The sequence below is a fragment of the Lathyrus oleraceus genome, chromosome 6, assembly GCF_024323335.1.
Source record: "Lathyrus oleraceus cultivar Zhongwan6 chromosome 6, CAAS_Psat_ZW6_1.0, whole genome shotgun sequence".
NCBI lineage: Eukaryota > Viridiplantae > Streptophyta > Magnoliopsida > Fabales > Fabaceae > Lathyrus > Lathyrus oleraceus.
In genome coordinates, this window is record NC_066584.1 from 63,356,793 (window position 1) to 63,375,813 (window position 19,021).

The window sequence follows — 19,021 nt, forward strand, 5'->3', positions numbered from 1 at the left end:
GTATAATATAGAATTTGTTGTATTCCTGCACAAAAATCTGCCCATGTTTATTCCAAACAATGTTTCCAGCCTGTCCCTAAATTGCAAAATTTGAAACCTAGCCAAATGAGCATCTCATGGCATACTTCTGTGTCCAGCTGCGGTTTGAAGATATCTCATAGCTGGGTATGATGTTAGCATTGACAAGTCCCTGGTGTTCTCGAGAATTAACAAGCTGATTTTAATGCCGTGTTTTATTATTTTCCAACTCATAGTGATGCAACATTTGGGAATTAGCCAATTGTCTGAGGGACAATGCCTATGAATAGAACTATATTTTTTGTATAGCTCCTTAGCGAGATTTTTATCATTGACCGCAGAATCTAATGTTGCCATACAATCTACGTCTTCATTTGGTGATTCCACCATACAGGCCAAGCCTGCCAACTTGTAAAACAGAACAGCAACCAATACACGTGCATACAACTCTTCAAGAATCCTCATCAAATGCAACTGAACCGTATAGGGATAGTAGCTTAAAATCTTTCAAATAAAACTTTATAATTATAGGATTTAAGAGCCATAACCCTGTTAAGCGCAACGCTGAAGGTCGAATTGTCCGAGGACTCTTTCTGCCTTCCTCAAGAAGATTTTCAATAAACCATTTCAGTGGCCCTGGTGCATTGTCTCTTTGATGCATGCTCTCATCATTAAATAACAAAGGATGTAAAACAGATGACAAAAGATGACAAAAGAGCCGCAATCAAAGCAACTCTTCGCTTGTTGTAATTTATTTGTAATATCCAAGATGAATGCACCAAATTCCAAATAACTTGTGCATCTATCTCATGACTACAGGAAACAACTGCACTTGGTGTCACTTTGGCAACTAGCTCAAATAACATTCTGAGTGATCTCAGCATGGATAAAACAGAACTTCCTCCAACATTTTCAAAGCTCTCAACAAGATCACCAAAAATGCATCTCAGAGTGTCATCTGAGAAGAAAGTGTAGTTTTCCTCCAAATGAATCCCATTTTTGAGAGCATGAGAAAGAATCGACAGCAAAGATTCTAGGCATGCCCACTTAATATCCAACAAAATAGCCCTTCGAGATCTTGCCAAAATTCCGGGTCCTAGGAGATCATTTGACGCTCACGAAAAAGGAGTACCATATTAGAGGAATAAAATCATGAGAACTAAATAATGAATGAAATGATGATACGAATATCAGGGTCAAAATCAGGGTGTGACAATAATCCTTAAGAAGTCATTGACGAGTAGTCTTTAAGATTGTAATCAGTTTGATTATTATATTAAGTCATGTTGAGAAGGTAAAATCACGTTGGATAGTGGTTTGGATTAACCTCGTTAACGATGAACCAACATAAAAATATCTTGTCATTTTTATCATTAATGTTATTATTTTTGGGATAATGAAAAATTGTCACATTTGAAACATAATTAAGTTCCCCATTCTTTTGTTTCCTAAATGTTCAATTGATATCAGAGCTCCGGTTCTGGTATTGACTACTTTGTGGCAAACCCTTAACTGTGTCAGATAAAGATCCATATTTTGAAACACAGAATGACACATGCATACAATGATAAAGATCATTATTATTCCAAACCTCGAACCTTTGATGGAGAAAAGTTTGAATATTGGAAAAATAGGATCAAAAGTTTTTTCATAGGTTGTAATGTAGATATATGGGATATGGTAATAGATGGTTATACACATCCCACAGATAAAAATGGTACAAAGCTTGAAAGAAGCAAAATTAATTATCAGGAAAAGAAGGATCACAAGATTCATCATAGGTCCATTATTATATTGCTGAATGATATTTCCTATTCATAGTATAAAAATATTGCAAATAGAGACTCTGCTAAGTCTATATTTGATTCTTTGAAACAGACTCATAAAGGAAATGAGAAAGTTAAGGAAATAAAGGCCTTGGATTTAATACAGAAGTATGAATCCTTCAAAATGGAATAGGATGAAATGATTGAGGAAATGTTTTAAAGATTTGAAACTCTTGTAGTTGGATTAAAAGTTCTGAATAAGGGTTATACCACTTCAGATCACGTAAACAAAATCATCAAAAGTCTGCTAAAGAAATGGAGACCAATGGTGACAACACTTAAGGTGTCAAAGGATCTGAATAACACAACTCTAGAAGAACTTTTAAGTTCTCTAAGGAGCACGAGATTGAGCTTGAAGAGGATGAGCCCCATAAAAAAGTTCCAAAGGCAAGCATGAGAAGGCCAAAGCTCTTCAAGCTGAAGAAGAAGAGTCTGAAGAAAGATTTGAAGAAGAGGGAGAGCTATCTTTACTGTCTAGAAGGGTCAACCAACTCTAGAAGAAAAGACAGATGAAGTTTAGAGGCTACAAAAGAACAGGTGGAAGATTTGAGTCAACCTCTGGCAGAAGAGGTCTGGAGATGATAAGGATGTTACCTTCTTTAAGTGAAAATAACCTAGACATTATAAAAATGAGTGTCACAAAATCATGCCTAAAAATAAATTCTCCAGAGATAAGAAGAAGGTTATGATGACAACCTGGGATGACTCTAAAGAAGAGCAGACTAACATGGATCTGAAAGATAGCACAAAAGTATCTGAATCAGTCTTAGATTCATAATTAGACTCAGACTCTAACGAGGTATTTTCTCATCTCACTCGTTCTGAATTATGATTATCCTTAGTTGAGATTTTTGAAAAGAGTCAAAAGCTTCAACAAAGATACAAGAATTTGAAACAGAATCATGAAGTCGATTCTGAAGCCCATAGTGAACTGCTAAAAGAAAAATCTATTTTAAAAGAAAGAATTAGTAGTTTAGAAAAAGAAAACTCTGTCCTAAATAGCAAGAGTGAAAATCTTGAAAAAGAAATTCTTTCATAAACTCATATGGACTCTGAATGTGCTTCAAAAAGATATGAAGCATATTTTCAAAAACATCCTAGCAAAGAACATATAGAGAAGCAAGATGGCTTCAATGATATACGGAGTTAGTGGAAACGGGAAAAGAGGCATTGATTATGTTAAACCAAAGAACTCTATGTTCAAGCCTAAACCCAAAGAGACTATGAAAATGCCTAAATCTTTATAATCTCATTTCACCTATGGTCACACACATAATATATATTCTTCACATAAACCTCGGGTTGATAAAACCTCTAGGAGAACTAACCATAAAGAACCCAAAAAGATGTGGGTACCTAAAAACAAAATAATATATGTTGCATATATCCTTAACAACCAAGTTGAGACACCAATCATGATACCTGGACTCTGTGTGATCTTGACACATGACGGGAAGAAAGCATATGTTCCAAGAGTTAGAACTTAGTCCCAAAGGCTCAGTAGGCTTTGGAGGAAATAAAAAATGTTAGATCATTGGTACTGGAACAATAGGTAATGGTTCTCTTCCCTATATTACCGTTGTATTATTAGTCAATGGTTTACCGCATAACCTCTTGTCCATAAGTCAATTAAGTGACAATGGTTATGATATTATTTTTAACCAACAGTTTTGCAGAGCTGTAAGTTAAAAGGATGACTCTGTACTTTTCAGTGGCAAAAGGAAACACCACAATTACAAAATCAAACTTTCAGATTTAGAAAAGAAAAAGGTTAAATGCCTTATGTCATTGAATGAAGAGCAATGGAATTGGAATAGACGTTGGTGCCATGTTAGAATGAGAAGAATCTCTAAGCTAAACAAGCTCAATTTAGTCAGAGGCCTTCCAAGTTTGAAGTTTGTTTCAGATGCTCTTTGTGAGGCATGCCAGAAGGGTAAGTTTTCAAAAGCATCTTTTAAAGAAAACAATGTTGTTTCTACCTCTAGGTCTCTAGAGCTCTTGCATCTTGATTTGTTTCATTTAGTTAAGATTACCTTTGTCAATGGTAAGAAGTATGGTTTAGTCATTGTAGATGACGTCAATAAATGGCTTGGGTAAAGTTCTTAAAACACAAGGATGAGTCACATTCTGTGTTTACTACCTTCTGTACTCAAGTGCAAAATGAAAAGAATTTAAAAATTATTGATTGCGACTTAGTAAGTCTATGTGAATCGTGACTGCAAGTGCACAGTCCTATCGCGTAGTTTTAAAGATTATCGAACCCACAAGGACTAATAATCAAGCGTATTGTGGTCTAATGTTGCTATGTAAATCTAAGGCTGATGATTATTCTATGATTGGAGGGATGAAAAGAAATAACTATAACGTAAATAGAATAAAGATATGGGATATAGGGGATATCAGTATGTAATACATCAAACTTCGGGGATTCAATAGATAGTTGGTGAAATCTTATTGGTTAAAATATTCTTCAGTAGAAATTATTTATAGAAAGGACTTAGTCTCACACTCTCGTTTTTATTGACTCTGACCATACTCCTAAACCAGAATGCTTGACTCTCACGGTCTCAGTTTGAATTTAAAAGTATTTTTTGAATATAGATAAACTCTAATTAATCCTAAAGCGCTCTCGCTGTGTTTAGGATTAATGCCTAGTTTCAGCTATCTGGTTAAAATCTCAAACTCTCGTTCTTGTTGACCGTAACCTTAGTTTGTTTTGTACTCTCGTACGAAAAACAGTTTGATTAAAATAAGAAACTAAAACCGGAAAAATAAGTTTTATAAAAACTGACATCAATTATTTATTGAATCCCGTCGTTTCGAAGGTCTTTACATACTGATACCTAAGGGTTTAGCCGGACATAGATCCGGTAACAGACATGGCAATTGGGGAATTAGACATGCAATAAGGCATAAATAAATAAAACAGTAATCAAAATAAAACCTGGATTGCAATTTAAGAACTGGAACTGAATCTTGAATCTTCGATTAAAATAATTCCGGCAGGCTTTGGCAATGAATACCCCTTACAATTGAATCCCAAATGCATAAAAAATAATAAACCATAATAGTCCCCGATATGGAGAAACTATCACTTTTACAATGGTAAGAAAATGCCTAGAAAACTAAAAGAAAAATAGTGCTGAAAAATAATTAAGCGTAAACTGAAAACTGGAAGAAGAGAGTCTTTCGTGCGAGTCTAAGAGGTCTTTTTTATATCCTTTCCATATTCCTCATTTGTAGCAAAAATAGTGGAAATTGTGGCTAAAAAAATGGAGGAAAAATAGGAAGACTAGGTTTTGGCAGTTGCAACAACCATAACTTCATGATGAGTGGCGAACGCCACTCTTGTAGCAACCGTTTTCCATTTCTCAAGGGTTGGTGGTGGGCGCCACCTCCCTCTTGGCCCAATGTGGCGGGCGCCACACTCTTTGGATAATGGGTGCCACAAGCCCATTTGCTTTAGTGACCCATTATCCCTTTGGAAACCTCAATTATTTTCTCTTTTCTTGCCTCTTTTTTTTTCTTTCCTTTTTGCTATTTTCCAATTTTCTTGCGGCAAACCTTTTAATCGATAAATACCTGTAATAAATATAAAATACTGTGTAATAATAAGTGTTAATCGAGTAAAAAGTAATGCATATGGAGCCAAAAATACGATACGTTTTCGCATTATCAAACTCCTTCATACTTAAACCATTGCTTGTCCTCAAGCAAATGCCGCGTACATAAAAAGATTTGTAAAATATTTGCAGCATACATTATTAAGACTCGTAGAAAACACAGTTGCATTCAGATACTCATTCTAGTCTATAAACTTTACTTTGTATTAACAGGTACTTACTTCCACACTAAGGGTATCGTTAGAACACATAGTCGCAATGTTGCAACCATAAGTCTCCCTCCTATACAAACCAATCTGAATCATGTTGTCATGCCTAAGCCTACCTTACTAAACCTTCTTTTTATCCTTTTTCATTCTGGCACAATCGCATTAAGCTCGTTATCCTTTCACATTCATAGCAAGATAGTCTGTTAGTGACTATGATCTCATCATTATTTATTTCTTTCTTTTTCGCACTTTGGCTCAAATAACATTTGAAGATGGTTATACCGTTGGGCTAAATGACCGGGTGAGGATCATCTAACTTAGAGGGAACAACGTTTTTCATACATTTTGTAATCTTTTCTTCTTTTAAGTCTGAAATCGTACACTTATTTGCATCGACTTCTTGCGTAGTGTGTGCTTAGGATGGTGCTAACTGCTAGATAAACTACTTAAGGAAATATTAAAGGATAGAATTTAAGGCTATGGCATGACAAGTACTCAAATCGATCTTATACTCGAGAGATTTAAGGTGTTAAAGCGATACCGATCTTATAAAGCTTTTCCAAATCTCTACAGTTCAACCTCAGTTTGATTTATAGTTCAGAATTTTCAAAAGATGCACTGTATCTCTAAGTCTAGATATTTGCAAAAAAATTGTATGGCTTAAGTAAATAGGAGAATCAGTAAATAACAGAAACCATGCATAAAGACTCGACAGCACATTGATATTTAACTCGACTGACACTTCAACAAAAGTTAAAATAACCAAAAATATAAAATAACAAAAGGAAATAACAATAATTTAAAACTAACTAGAAAGCGGTAAATAAAAAGCGGTAAAGCTTCCTCCCCCATACTTAAATCTTACATTGTCCCCAATGCAACAACATAAGATAGGAAAGAAAGGTAGAACTTGGTTATTCTGCTACTGACGCCTTCTGCCACGTGTACGTGGACGTCCACTGTTTCCTGGCTGGTGAGGTGGCGTATAGTTCTGGAGATCTTTCACACGCATTGTCAATGTTTCCATTTCATCGATCAAGCCAGACATGTTCTTTTTGGTTCTGAAAGCATAGTCGTGCTGATCATGCTGCATTTGGCGAAGGATTTGCGTCATTTCAGTTTGCTGAGCTCCCATGGTTTGGATCTGTAGGTCTCGCTGAGCATCTAATTCTCGACACCGCAGCAGTTCAGCATATATCTCATCAAGAGTGGATGGTGCCACATTTCTTCTTGGTCTTTGACTGGAAGATGTACCTGCAAAATTTTCAAATGAAGTGTGTGTGGTGTGTGGGTCAGTAGAAGGAGCAGTTTTCTCCGGAATGTGATCCTCATCGGTGTCCCGGTCAGCAGCTACATTCTCAAGAATGTGCGCGGAGACTTGGTTAGGCACCGGATCATTAGTATAACGATAATTATCCGGGTTACGCACATATGTGCGGTTTGGAATTGGGAGGATAAAATCTTGTAACACATTATTAGCAATTATTAAATTAAATTTACCGTCACTCCTTCGTTTTACTAGTTTCATGCTCCTTGCCATGTCAATGTCAATGGCATGATGCGGGAGCGGGGTTAGCCTGGAGAGTTTTTCTTCGAGTCCTAGGACTCTGGCTATGGAGGTTATTAAACCTCCAAAAATAATCGGGTCTCGCTTCGCATTGACAATGGCCTGCATGTGAGATAGCATAAACGGGATGGTATTCACCTTTTGTGGCAAAAATGTGAGGAACAAATAAAAGAGCTCTTTTTCGTTCACCTTGTTAGAGTTTGCTCGGCCAAAAATGGTGACGCTAATATTTGACGGAAATATCGAATAGCCGGGTTTTGAATTAAAGTGGCTTTGTTTCCCTCAAAACTATGGGTGACTGTACCAGTTATTGCCCTCCAAAATGGTTGGAAGGCGTGTTGCCAACCCTCAGTATCTGGGACCTCACTTACTACGCCATCCCCATGGAGGAAATGTAGCAGGTCCGCTAGTTGGGAAAATGTAAGGGCATATTCGACGTTAAATAAACGAAACTGGACAGTCCCACTGGAGCAGTTTGTGTTGGTTGTGGGACTAAAAATTAATGAGCTTAGGAATTCTAATGTTAGTTAAGCATAGACAGGGTCCTTGAGAGAAAGAAAATAATTTAAATTTAACACATCTAGCATATAGTTAACACTATCTTGAATTCCTAAGGCATATAAACAGTGTTCATCGGCGTACCTTGTTAATTCGATCTTTCTGGCGCTTAGAGGCGTGTACGTCTCCTCTTGTAATTCGCCCGACTCGCCGTTTCTGAACATTATTTCGTATTCCCTCATCTGTGCCATAATGGATTTCCCACTCCTTGTGTAATAGTGAGAATAGAGCAAGAGAGGAGAGAAATATGTAAATGAGGGGTGTGATTTGTTGAGGTAGTGTTGGTGGTTTATATAGAGGTGATGGTGGTTGGAAAATTAATTGGTAAATAAATAACATTTATGGTATTCAATGCCTTGGTCCAAGAGTTTTTGAAAGTGGTTGAATGACATTAAGGTATTGTCTGCATGCAAGGGACATTACAATAAAGGTGATTTGAATGGTCAAAATACACAACCTGCGCGTGCATGCTTGTGTAGTGGCTTGCGCCACTTTTGGTGTTAGTGGTGGGCGCCACTATGGGCCCTGTGGCGGGCGCCACAACCCTCACATGGGCGCCACAACTGTATGTCGCAAGCGCCACATGCAGTGTGGTTTCCCATGTGTGTGCCTTTATGGGTGCTTTGATCACAAAATTTCAATGGAATTCATTATACCAATAATATATAGTGTATGAGAATAATAAACATAATATAGTGGAATGGAATTTAATCACAACCTTGACGAATAAAAGAATCGAGTAGACGGGAAAATATGAAATAATTTGTCTATTGGAATAAAAGGAAATGAAGTAATTAAATAAATTCCAATGTGTAAAAGTAAATAATAATAAAATTCCAAACCAGAAAATAAAATAAAATAACAGTCAGTAAATCGGTAATACTATAATAAATTAGCCATTATGGCGATTGCTGGTAGGAGGAGCGAACGAGTAGAAGTGCTGGTAAATGTGATTCAGGTTCTCTGTCACTACATCCATAAAGCCATGGAATTCCACGCGGAGGGTGCTCAGCTCGCCTCTCAAATTGGCGACATCTGTCTGATCAGCTTAGATGGCACCAACATGATCGGTGAGAGGTGCAACAGGTGTAACTGGGGCATGTGATTCAGCATCAGAGAGATAATTGTCATAGTGGTCGTGGATTTGGGGTGTCTCTGGAGGAGAAGGTGGTCCATCTGGTGGTCCATCCAAATCATAGAGCCAGTTGTTCCTATCATGTACACTCATCCTAGGGTCTGGCAGGGTAAACATGTGTACTAATTCGCGGTTGATTAGAAATTCAAACACATCTGGACCTAGGTTCCTAATGATACCGGTGTTGAAGCAAAAGTCAATATTCATTGGTCGTATTCCACCTAAAGGGGTGAGCCTGATAAGTGGTTGTCTCAGTCCGATGGCATTTGCTATCATGGTTACTAAGCCTCCCACTAAGATTGGTCCATAGTCCTCTTGTGCCATACGGTACAAATTAGCTATCATAAATGTAGCAGCGTTAACAGGTCGGGCCTGTGATGTGCAGTACATTATGAAGAGTTCGCCTTTGGACACAAAGGTTCTGTTCTGTTCTTTTCTAAACAAGGTGTGAGCTAGGATCTTATGGAAGTAACGAATCGCAGGGTTATGGATGTTCTCTGAATGCATAAGGTCTGGCTCGGGATGGTCGTTTCCTGTGATGCTACCCCAAAAGAGATCTAATTGATGGTCTACAAGTTTGTCTTCCTGGGTAATGGTAAAGGTATCAGGGCCATTAGGACATCCTAGGAGTTCAGCCATTTCTCTGTGGGTGTAGTGGTAATCCATATCAAACAACCTAAAGGTGATTAGGCCTTTGTTAAGTCTAATACCATGGTTTGGCAGGTGCACTAGGGAGCTTAGGAATTCTAAAGTCAACCTATTGTAGGAACTAAATTTTCTCTTGATAGCAAAGGTGTCCCAGCCTAGTTGGTTAATTAGGAATGTAACACTGTCTCTTATACCAAACTTGGTCATGGAGCGTCCATCTGGGTACAAGGTCAGTGTCATTTCTCTCTGAGCTAGAGCCTCAAAACGTCTCCTTTGAGCTCTGCCTTTGAAGACTATATCCATGTAATCTACTTGTTGCATTGTGATAGTCAGTAGCTAGATAAAATCAAGTAGATAATAGCATTAAGTTAGTAATGGTCAATAATACATAAATGTATCGATTAACTTTATGAGAAATAAATAAAGAATAAAACAATGAAATGAAAATTAAGCAATAGTAATAATTATAAATTTGGGTAATGAAATTAAATAGTTAAAGACAGAGTGTGGGTTGTCTCCTACCAAGCGCTTTGTTTATTGTCGTAAGCTCGACAGAAATAGGATAGGTACTATTCTTTCGAATGAGCACGAGGTTCTACAAGCTTAAGATTTACAATGAAATCATTGTTATCACTGTTGTGGTAATGTTTCAAACGTTGTCCGTTTACTATGAATGGTTTGCTAGTTTTTCCTTTTATCTCTATTGCTCCATTCGGAAAGATATTGGTGATTTTGAAGGGACCGGACCATCTAGAACGAAGTTTTCAGGGAAAGAGTCTGAGGCGGGAGTTAAACAGGAGTACTTTGTCGCCTTGGTTAAACTCTTTCCTTAATATGCGATTGTCGTGCCATTTTTTTGTTCTTTCTTTATAGATTCGGGCATTCTCATACACATCTAACCTAAGTTCTTCTAGTTCGTGGATATCTAATATTCTTTTCTCGCCTGCGGCAGTATAGTTGAGATTAAGGGTCTTAATGGCCCAATATGCTTTATGTTCTAATTCTACCGGCAGATGACATGATTTTCCATAAACGAGCTTAAAAGGTGTTGTTCTGATTGGGGTCTTATAAGCTGTCCTATATGCCCACATGGCTTCTGGTAAATTTGAGGACCAGTCTTTCCTAGAGGTGGCAACTGTCTTTTCTAAGATTTTTTTAATTTCTCGGTTTGAGACTTCTACTTGCCCACTCGTCTGTGGGTGGTGGGGTGTTGCTACGCGGTGCCAGACTCCATATTTCAGTAATAGCTTTTTAAAAATATTTTAAATAAAATGGGAGTCACCATCATTGATGACAAGTCTCGGCACTCCGAATCTAGGGAAGATTATTCGCTTAAAGAGTCTAATTACCACTCGTGTGTCGTTCGTTGGAGAGGCTATGGCCTCAATCCATTTTGATACGTAATCGACCGCAACAAGGATATACTTGTTACCAAAAGAAGATGGGAAAGGTCCCATAAAATCGATTCCCCAAACATCGAAGACTTCTACTTCCAAAATGCCTTTAAGCGGCATCTCGTCGCGTCTAGATATGTTGCCAGTGCGTTGACACCGGTCGCAATTTGTGATCGCGATGTGTACATCTTTCCACAGAGTAGGCCAAAAGAGGTCGCCTTGCAAGATCTTAGCGCAAGTCTTCGAGGTGCTTTCATGTCCTCCATAAGGAGCAGAATGACAGTGGGAATTACGTTTTCTACCTCATCTTCTGGGACATATCGACGGAAAATGTCGTCGGTGCCTCTCTTGAAAAGTAGAGGCTCATCCCAATAGTAGTGTTTAAGATCGTGGAAGAATTTTTTCTTTTGTTGGTAGGTCAAGTCTGGCGGAAGCACCCTAGCTGCTAAGTAGTTGACGAAGTCAGCGTACCATGGTAGTGTGGTTTGGGTGTAAATTGCTTCCACTACTTCGTTTGTTTTGGTATCCTTGTGGGTTAACGCATCTTTAGCTGAATTGCTTTCTAATTAGGCTATGACACTTTCGTACGGAAAATCATTATTTATAGGCACTCGTTCAGGTTCAATACCTTCCATTCTTGACAAGTGATCGGCTACGACGTTTTCAGTGCCTCTTTTATCCTTGATTTCTAGGTCAAACTCTTGTAATAGTAAGGTCCACCTTATGAGTCTTGGTTTGGCGTCTTTTTTGTTCAACAGGTACCTAATTGCAGCATGATCAATATAGATAATTATCTTTGCTCCTACTAGGTAGGAACAGAATCTATCCAGAGCGAACACTACGACTAAAAGTTCCTTTTCTGTGGTGGCATAGTTCATCTGTGCAGGGTCTAGGGTTCTAGTTTCATAGTATATTGCATGAAGTTTCTTGTCCCTTCTTTGTCCTAAGACTACGCCTACAGCATAGTCACTAGCATCACACATGATTTCAAAAGGTAATCTCCAATCGGGTGGTTGCATGATAGGTGCGGTAACAAGAGCTGTTTTCAGTTGTTCAAACGCCGTTAGGCATTTGTCGTCAAAGATGAATTTAGCGTCTTTCATCAATAAGCCAGTAAGTGGTTTGGTGATTTTTGAGAAATCTTTAATGAATCACAGGTAGAAATCGGCGTGTCCTAAGAAGCTTCGTATTTCTCTCACGGTTTTCGGAGGCTGGAGATTTTCTATAACTTCTATTTTGGCCTTGTCGACTTCAATCCCCTTGTTGGATACTATGTGTTCGAGCACGATTCCTTGTCGGACCATGAAATGGCATTTTTCCTAATTTAGCACTAGGTTCACTTTTACGCATCTCTTTAGTACCATTTCAAGATTCGATAAGCAGCCTTCAAAGCTCTGTCCGTATATAGAGAAATCGTCCATGAAGACTTCCATGATGTCATCTATGAAATCAGCGAAAATTGACATCATGCATCTCTGGAATGTTGCGGGAGCGTTACAGTCTGAAGGCATTCGTCAGTAGGCGAATGTACCATAGGGGCATGTGAAGGCCGTTTTCTCTTGGTCGTCGGGATGAATAGAAATTTGGAAAAATCTCGAATAACCGTCTAGGTAGCAGAAGTGAGAATGCTTAGCCAATCGTTCAAGCATTTGATCAATAAACGGTAAAGGAAAATGATCCTTCCGAGTGGCTTTATTTAATTTTCTATAGTCAATACACATTCTACTTCCAGTAACCACTCTTTGTGCTATAGATTCTCCTTTTTCATTGTTAACGACTGTGAAGCCTCCCTTCTTTGGTACGACATGTACTGGGCTGATCCATTGGCTATCAGATATCAGGTAGATAATACCTGCTTCTAACCGCTTTTGCACTTCTTTCTTTACTACATCACTCAGAATGGGATTGATCCTTCTTTGGTGTTCTCTAGAGGTCTTACTGTCTTCCTCCAGCATTATGCGATGCATGCATATGTAAGGGCTTATTCCTTTTAGATCTGAGATATTGTAGCCTAAAGCAGTTGGGTATTTTCTCAAGACGTGTAGAAGCTTTTCGGTCTCTATCTGTCCTAAGTCTGCATTTACGATTACAGGTCGCTCAAGTTCAGTGTCTAGGAATTCGTACCTTAGATTTTTGGGTAACGTATTAAGTTCTAGGGCTGGTTTCTTTGGGCAAGGCATATGATCGGGCGTTAGTGCTAGGCATTCACTTAGGCTGTCATCTTGGTATTCCTTACTTAAATTTTCATCTTCAAAAGTAGGAGGTCTTGGAATTTTCAGTATTTCGGAGTATGATGTTTGTTCATTCTCCATCTCTCTTATGCATTCGTCGATGACATCTAGTAGACAACAGGTGTCGTCTATAGCTGGTGCCTTTAAGAATTGCGTCAAAATGAATTCGACCTTTTCCTTACCAACTTCGAAGGTTAGCTTGCCTCTTTTAACATCTATGATAGCTCCGGCTGTGGCTAGGAATGGTCTTCCTAATATGATAGGGATGTTGGAATCCTCTTTTATATCCACGATTATAAAATCAGTAGGAATATAGAATTGTCCTATGCGCACCGGAACGTTTTCTAGCATACCTACGGGAAATTTAACAGATCGGTCTGCAAGTTGTACGGACATCCTCGTATGTCTTAGTTCTCCCATTTTTAGCCTTTCGCATATGGACAAGGGCATTAAACTAATACTGGCTCCTAAGTCGCATAGTGCTTTGTCGATGACAAACTTTCCGATTACACAGGGTATGGAGAAACTACCTAGGTCTTTCATCTTAGGAGGCATATTATTTTGTATTATGGCGCTACACTCAGCAGTAAGTGTAACGGTTTTGTTATCCTCTATCTTCTTCTTGTTAGATAAGATTTCTTTGAGAAACTTAGCATATGAGGGCATTTGAGTTATGGATTATGTAAATGGTATTGTGATATTTAATTATTTTAGAAGCTCTACGAATTTTTTAAATTGCCCTACACTTTTAGATTTAACAAGTCTTTGAGGATAAGGGATATGGGGTTTATAAGGTGGTGGAGGCACATAAGGTTCTTCTTTCTCTACGGCCTCTTCGTTTTTATCTTCCTCTTGTTCGTCTTCCTTCTCAGTTACCTTACCCGGGTCTTGATGCATGGATGAGTTTTGAGTTCTAGGGTCGATCGGTCCGTCTAGTTCTGTCCCACTTCGTAGTATGATAATATTTGCATGACCTTTCGGGTTTGGTTGCGGCTATCCAGGAAATGTGCCTGCAGGAGCAGCGGTAGGTGCTTGTTGTTGAGCCACTTGTGAGATTTGTGTTTCCAACATTTTGTTATGGGTGGCTAATGCGTCTACCTTGTTCGTTAACTGCTTGATTTGCTTACTAGTGTGTATGTTTTGATTTAAGAAATCTTTATTTGTTTGAGCTTGAGTAGCTATAAAGTTTTCCATCATTATTTCTAAGTTTGATTTCCTAAGAGCATTTTGAATGTTTATGGCATCTTTTTGATATCCTGGTGGTACAGCAGGTGCTTGGTTAGGTGCATATAATGCATTATTATTTTTGTACAAGAAGTTATGATGGTTCTTCCAACCTGGGTTATAGGTATTTGAGTAGGGGTTTCCTTGAACATAGTTCACCTGGTCTGTGGAGGTTCCTGTCAAGAGTTAACATTCTGGGGAAGTATACCCTTGAACTCCGCATATCTTACAGTTTGGTGCTACGGCAGCCACGGTGGCTGCTGGTGTTATGGCCAAGCTGTCTATCTTCTGGGTCAGGGCATCTACCTTGGTGTTGACATGGTCAAGACTGCTTAATTCGTACATGCCGCCCTTCAGTTGAGGTTTCTCTACAGAGGTTCTTTCGCTTCCCCATTGGTAATGATTCTCGGCCATACTTTGGATGAGTTGATAGGCCTTGTTGTATGGTTTATCCATCAGTGCGCCACCCGCGGTAGCGTCTATTGTCAATCTTGTATTGTACAAGAGACCTTTATAAAAGGTGTGAATGATCAGCCATTCTTCAAGACCGTGATGTGGGCATAGCCTCATCATGTCTTTGTATCTCTCCCAAGCTTCAAAAAGTGATTCATTATCCTTTTGTTTAAACCCGTTTATTTGGGCTCTTTCTTCAAGTAGTGACAGAGTTGGATGGTAGAGACTGGAGCCAAGCTCTAGCTCTATCTCTTAATGAAAATGGGAAAATACGGAGTCTTATAGCTTCTGAGCTGACACCATTCGCTTTCACCGTGTCTGCGTATTGCAAAAATACTGACAAGTGTAGGTTCGGGTCCTCCGTGGGACTACCTGAAAACTGGTTTTGTTGTACGACTGACAACAATGAGGGTTTTAGCTCGAAATTGTTGGCTTCGATCACAGGGGCAGCGATACTTTTATGTGGTTCATCCTGTGAAGGGATTACATAATACTTAAGAGGACGGTTCTGCACTAGTTCGGCCATCTCTGGTTGAACAACTGATTCAGAAGTAGGAATGTTAAGGTCAGGAAGATTTAGCTTGATACGATGTTCCCGTATCAAGTCTCGTATTTGGCGTTCTGATCTAAGATAACGCTCGGGTTGGTCGAATTGTATCTTTAATTTCTCGCCTTGAGAGAGAGTACTTGGCATACACTCGACAGATGTAGAAAGGGAAAAAGAATTGTTTGCCTTAGTCTATATTGGGTAACATTAGAGTTACGATATCGACTAAATTATTCTCCGACAACGGCGCCAAAAACTTGATCGCGACTTAGTAAGTCTATGTGAATCGTGACTGCAAGTGCACAGTCCTATCGCGTAGTTTTAAAGGTTATCGAATTCAAAAGGACTAATAATCGAGCGTATCATGGTCTAATGTTGCTATGTAAATCTAAGGCTGATGATTATTCTATGATTGGAGGGATGAAAAGAAATAACTATAACGTAAATAGAATAAAGATATGGGATATAGGGGATATCGGTATGTAATACATCAAACTTCGGGGATTCGATGGATAGTTGGTGAAATCTTATTGGTTAAAATATTCTTCAGTAGAAATTATTTATAGAAAGGACTTGGTCTCACACTCTCGTTTTTATTGACTCTCACCATACTCTTAAACCAGAATGCTTGGCTCTCGCGGTCTCATTTTGAATTTAAAAGTATTTTTTGAATACAGATAAAGTCTAATTAATCCTAAAGTGCTCTCACTGTGTTTAGGATTAATGTCTAGTTTCAGCTATCTGGTTAAAATCTCAAACTCTCGTTCTTGTTGACCGTAACCTTAGTTTATTTGACTCTCGTACGAAAAACAGTTTGATTAAAATAAGAAACTAAAACCGGAAAAATAAGTTTTATAAAAATTGACACCAATTATATATTGAATCCCGTCGTTTTGACGGTCTTTACATACCGATACCTAAGGGTTTAGTGTTAGATGCCCAAAAGTGCTTATTTGAGCTATCAAATGTGGGCATCTTTCACTCCCTTTTGTTGCTAAAGCGTTCGAAACCGCCTTTGTTTTAGATGAACCGCAATACAATATTAAATGATCTTGGTACCTTTGATTTCTGCGTTATTGTGCAGGAATTAGGCATGAAATAATAGAAAATGAAGGCAAAAGAAAGTTGGCAAAGGGACCAAGAGAAGAAAGCATTCATCAGCACGCTCGCTAGGCGAGTGTTGTGGCGAAGTGCTCGCTAGGTGAGCACGCAGCGAGCATCCAGCGAACATCTCCAGTATTTTACGGTAGCAAACATCAACAAACTCGCTAGGCGAGCAGCCAGCGAAGGTGGTAGCGAACACGCCCAGACTTGGTCAAAAGCGCAGCCAGTACTCACTCGCTAGGCGAGCCATTAGCGAGCTCCCAGCGAGCAATTCCAGTAGCAAAACCTCCTAAGCTCGCTGGAGCGAAGGTTGAAGCGTGGGCTTCGCCTAGCGAAGGTTTTGTTCGCCTAGCGAACATGTAAATCTGGCAAAGGATATTTCTCCTAGCGCAGGTGCCTCTGGTGCCTATTTTAGGGGCTCGCTAGGCGAACCATTCTGCTCGCCTAGCGAGCATGACAGCTTAGTAGCAGCACTATAAGTAGCAAGGGCTACTTTTTGGAGCCATACTTTTACACTTCCATACTTTGTACTTTTTTTAGATATTTTCAGCATTGCTCTAGAGACATTTTGTAACCTAGAAACCCATTTTTCTTCATCTCTTAACATTATTCTACAAAAAGAAGGTGGATTCCCATCCAATCTCGATTCTTCGACTTGGATGTTGATCAACCTTCAACCGAGACTTGTTGTGCAAGCCACCATGAAAATGAGTGGCTAAGTTCTTCATTTTGTCAAGGTTAGATGTAGATGATCATTAGCTTTGTGTGTAAATGGGATGATCTTCATTTGTAAACTCTTTAATGATGAATATATGGTGAAAACTTTGTTTTATTGAAAACTCTTTGTGTTGGTTTATGATCGAGAGATGTTTACCAACTCTTTACCTAGGTTTTCATCCAATCTTTTTTGTTAGCTAGAGATAGTAATGAATGATTTTGTTCACCATAAGGTTGAACTAAAAAGTTGTCATTTTGATAGATTGTGTTAGAGATAAACAATGGATCAAAATGGGAAAACCCACAATGTGTGTTAGAGATAAACACACTGGGAGGACTTTGTGAAATAGTTTGTCATCTAAAGGAGATTATAAGTTTTGTTGATCGAACATATACATGCAAAGTGATCGTCGAACCCTAACTTTGACAATATTTATCAAATAGAAAAACCAAAACTTTTACCGTATTTTATTACACTTTTATGCAAGATACTGTGACTAAAACCAAAACCCCCTTGTTACTACGAGTTAAGAATTGAAACAACTGTCGAACGGCGGCGATATCTCACAATCCCTGTGGAGACGATAACAAAAACCTGACACTTTAAACTACACTCAACAAAATGGCGCCGTTGCCGGGGATTGTGAATTGATATTGCGAGCATCGCAATAGTTGCTTAATTTTTAGCTTTCGAATTTTTGACTTGTGCTTGTAATTTGTTTGGTTTAGTGTGCAGCTTTCGTTTTATGCGAGGGCAGATTCCTGTGGACGAACTTCTTTTTGATCCCGAGATCGAAAGAACCGCCAGGAGACTGAATAGCAAAACGAGACGAAGGAGGCAACAAGCTAGACAACAACAAGAACAAGGAGAAAGTTCTTCTACCACACATCCACCACCGTTCATACCTATCATCGATCAACCACCACAACCACCGCCCATTTCCACTCCATGTGTAAACAGTCCAAGGAATATTGCTCAGTTTGCCAACCACACGGGAAGGCAAGCCGAGATGAAGACGGGAACTTTTAATTTACTATATGGAAGTCCATTCACCGGAATGGACCATGAAGATCCCTTTGCTTTTCTCACCAAATTTTACGAGATAGCATTGGCGACCGGAGTTGATCAAGCTTAAGAGCTACCGTTGTTCAAAAGATTATTTCCCCACGCTTTGCTCGACAAAGCAAAAGATTGGTACTTAGATCAAACACCTGCCGTCATGACAGATTGGAACGTGTTGGAAGAGAAGTTCATCGAAAGATTTTTCTCCCACAACCGGTTCATGGAATCCAAGACGGCCATCTCCGTGTTTTCACAAGGGATCAACGAATCGTTGAATGAGGCATGGGAAAGATTCAAATCCATGCTTCGGAAGTGCAAAGGGCACGGTTTCGACGAATTGACTCAAATCCACATTTTCAAAAATGGCCTTCAACCGAATTGCAAGACTTTGTTGGATGCTACCTCGGGTGGTTCTTTATTGTCTAAAAGCGCCGAAGAAGCTACAGATATTATTAACCGAATGGCTCTAAATGACCTCCAAAGTCAAAGTAGAGGCAACTCTTTGAAGAAGCCGGGAGTGCTTGAACTTGGGACGAACGATGTTATTCTTGCCCAAAACAAACTCATTTCACAACAAGTGGAACTCTTAACTCAACAAATAAAAGAGTTGAGAGAACCTTCAAAAGCTAAAAAAAATAGCTTGTTGTGAGCTTTGCAAAGGTGAGCATGACACCGGATTTTGTCCACCTTCCGAGTTCGAAGAA

General features: G+C 38.9%; 1 pseudogene; it reads left to right on the top strand.

Moving 5' to 3' along the window:
• Positions 1-14,977: 14,977 nt before the first annotated feature.
• LOC127098926 (uncharacterized) lies at positions 14,978-15,077 on the top strand (annotated as a pseudogene).
• Positions 15,078-19,021: the final 3,944 nt, after the last annotated feature.